Raw genomic sequence first — 3652 nt, forward strand, 5'->3', positions numbered from 1 at the left:
CTCATGCCCTCATTAAGCCTAGGGAAATAGTTTGTGCTGGAGTGACCTGCTAGGTTTCTAAGCAGCCTGTGAAGCGCCATATTTCTGCTGAACAGATTGTGCCTGGGAATGTTTTACATCACATCAGGCTGTTTGTAAATACAGAAATAATTTTTCTTCTCCTGTTTCAATCTGGATGCTTTTTATTTCATTTTCAAGCCCAGTCACCATGGCTTGAACTTGCAGTAACAATAATGAATGGAAGCAGTGAGAGCAGCCACCCTTATCTCGTCCCTGTTCTCTATTTATTTGCTTGAGACAAGGCTCTGGCTGTGTCTCCCAGGCTGGAGTGCAATGGCATGATCTCAGCTCCCTGCAACCTCTGCCTCCCAGGTGCAAGCGATTCTCTTGCCTCAGCCTCCCAAGTAGCTGGGACTACAGGCGCCTGCCACTACGCCCAGCTGATTTTTGTATATTTAGAAAAGGTGGGATTTCACCATGTTGCCCAGGCTGGTCTCAAACTCCTGATCTCTCAAATGATCCACCCGCCTCAGCCTCCCAAAGTGCTGGGATTACAGGCTTGAGCCACTATGCCCAGCCTTAATTTTGTTTTTCAAACTGGGTTTCACTCTGTCACCCAGACTGGAGTGCAATGGTGTGATCACAGCTCACTGCAGCCTTGAGTTACTGGACTCAAGTCATCTCCCACCTCTGCCTCCCCAGTAGCTGGGACTACAGCCATGCGCCACTGTGCCTGGCTAATTTTTTAATGATGTGCAGAACTAGGATTTTGAACTCCTGGATTCAAGTGATCCTCCTGCCTTGGGCTCCCAAGGTGCTGGGATTACAGGCATGAGCCACCGAGCCTGGCCCTGGCTTATTTTTTATTTTTTGAGACAGGGTCTTGCTCTTTTGCCCCAGGCTGGAGTGCAGTGGTGCAATCGTGGCTCACTACAACCTCCAACTCCCAGGCTCCAGCTATCCTCCTGCCTCAGCCTCCTGAGGAGCTGGGACTACAGGCGAGCACCACCACAGCTAGCTAAACTTTTTTTTTTTTTATACAGATGGAGCTCACCATCTTTCCCAGGTTGATCTTCAACTCCTGGGATCAAGCTGTCCTCCCTCGTTGGCCTCCCAAAGTGCTGGGATTACAGGCATGGGCCACAGCTCCCTGTCTTGTTCTTGGCTTGGGAGAAAAGCACCCAGTCTCTCACCGTTGAGTATGGTAGTAGCTGTGGGTTTTTTCTTGATTTACTTAATCACGTGGAGGAAATTTTCTTCTGTCTGTAATTTGTTGAGTGTTTTTGTCATGAAGGGTGTTGAATTTTGTCTACATCTATTAAAATGATCGTGTGGGTTTAGGGTGGTGACTCCCGCCTGTAATCCCAACTCCCTGACTCTACAGAAACAATAAAAAATACAAAAATTAGCCAGATGTGGTGGCACATGCCTGTAGTCCCAGGTACTCAGGAGGCTGAAGCAGGATGATCAATTGAGCCCACGAGGTGAAGGCTGCAGTGAGCTATGATCACACCACGGCACTCCAGCCAGGGCAACAGAGCAAGACCCCGTCTTAAAAAAGAAAAAGCGAAAAAATGAGTTTCTGGGCTAATTCTATCACAACTCATTTCATCAGCCTCTATACCACGTAAACATCCTTCTCCATTCTAAAGCCACTTCTTGGTTTTCTTCAGGCTAGATCTGGACTTTCTGTATTTTCCCATTAAGTGGTTTCTAATTCCTCCATGTGCAGGTGTTCAAATCCTCCCACAAAGGCCAGGCGTAGTGGTTCATGCCTGTAATCCCAGCACTTTGGGAGGCTGAGGTGGAAGAATCATTTGAGCCCAGGAGTTTAGGAGCAGCCTGGGCAACATGGAGAGACCCCATCTCTACTAAACATACAAAAATTAGCTGGGCATGGTGATGAGCACCTGTAGTATTCACAGCTACTTGGGAGGCTGAGGAGGAAGATGGCTTAAGCCTGAGAGGTCAAGGCTGCAGTGAGCCAATGTTGCACCACTACACTCCAGCCTGGGTGACAGAGTGAGGCCCTGCCTCCGAAAACAAACAAAAAAAACAAAATAAACCTCCACCAATATCTAAGCACGTCTGAGTTCTTTGGGAAGAAAAGTGCTCACCCCAGATGATCCAGCTGGAGCCTGGTCAAATCACCCCTACTCCCTGAGCCCAGAGCCAGGCATCAGCCCTCCCTCCCTCTTTCCCTCCCTTCCTCCCTCCCTCTGTCCACCGAAGGATCACCAGCTTCCCACAGCCTCCACTCCTGCTGTGTCTAACCCTGATGTCAATCCTATTCCGGGGCTACGATGAGGATAGCAGTCACCTAGCTGTGGTTCTCAACCAGGTGATCCTGTCCCAGGGGACACAGGGCAATGTCCGGGGACATTTGTGGTTTTCATGACTGGGGGGTGCTTCTGGCATGGAGGGGGGGGGGGCCAGGGATGCTGCCCAGCACCCTGCAGTGCCCAGGACAACCACAACCCAGAGAATGATCTGGCCTCCATGCACAGTGCAGAGCAGGAGAGACCTGTGTTCATTGCTGGAAAAATATTGAATCTGCTCCCTACTCACACTCAACAACAGAATACGTTTGCAACAGGGCGGACAGTGTAAACCAGGGCACCCCAGCTCCTGGGGAGCGCGGGGAGCACTGGGAGCGGGCAGCGGGGACCTTGGCGGTGGCAGCACGCCCCTGTGACCCAGTGAGCCCCGGGCCCCGCTGGCCCAGCCGCAGGATGCGCGCCCCGCTGCTGCTGCTGGCCGCCTGCGCGCGGCTGCCCGGCTCCGCAGCCGCCCAGAAGACTCCAGGCTGGGAGCCGGTGGCCGACACTCCCCGGTGCCTCTACAAGGTGCTGCCCGAGGGCCCCGAGGCGGGTAGCGGGCGCCTGTGCTTCCGCAGCCGCGCGCGGCTTCTGCGGCCAGGCCCTGGGCTGCACGCTGCACGCCCCGGCCAGCCGCTCCCTGTGCGCCAGTGTCCTGCGTCCTCCTGCAGTAGCGCCTGGCCCTGGAAGCTGCGCGCCGCGTGCGAGCCTTCACTCTCAACTGCTCCTGGTGCGGCGCCTACACGCGCTTCCAGTGCGAGCGCGTGCTGTTCGGGGCCTCCTGCCGCGACTACCTGCTGCCCGACGTGCACTACGGCGTCCTCTACAGCCTGTGCCTGCAGCAGCTGCGCTGTGCGCCTGGCCTGCCGCCCCGACGCCGAAGACCCCCAGCAGCCAGCTGAGCTCGCCGAGTGCATGGAGTTCACCGCTGAGCCGGCCGGCATGTGGCACATGGTGGTGGCCATGACGGCAGTGGGCGGCTCCGTCTGCGTCATGCTGGTGGTCATCAGCCTGCTGATGGCCTACATCACCGAGAACCTCATGCGCCCGGCCCTCACATGCCCAGGCCTGCTCAGACACCCCTGAAGCGCGAGGCCACCTGCCCGAGCTTGCCAGAGCTCTGAGGTTCTCCGCCCGCTCTCCTGCCCTCGTTCCTGCTGCCTCCTTGAGATCCCTGCAGAGGAGGGCCTGCCAGCGACAACCACGGCACCTTGGCATAATTGCACGCCCCTCCCAACCGGGCATCAGACTCCCAGACTCAGGCTCCCGATTGGCCCGTGGGCCTGGGCTGCTGTGCCGGCTGCATACAGAGGCCTTCATAGAGGCGGCCAGGG

The 3652-nt window shown here is 55.8% G+C and overlaps 1 pseudogene; it reads left to right on the plus strand.

Annotated features, from left to right (window-relative positions):
• The first annotated feature begins 2732 nt into the window (after positions 1–2732).
• On the plus strand, positions 2733–3404 carry LOC116547968 (annotated as a pseudogene).
• Positions 3405–3652: the final 248 nt, after the last annotated feature.

The sequence above is a fragment of the Sapajus apella genome, unplaced genomic scaffold (assembly GCF_009761245.1).
Source record: "Sapajus apella isolate SASKATOON/1434 unplaced genomic scaffold, GSC_monkey_1.0 scaffold5891, whole genome shotgun sequence".
Taxonomy (NCBI): Eukaryota; Metazoa; Chordata; class Mammalia; order Primates; family Cebidae; genus Sapajus; species Sapajus apella.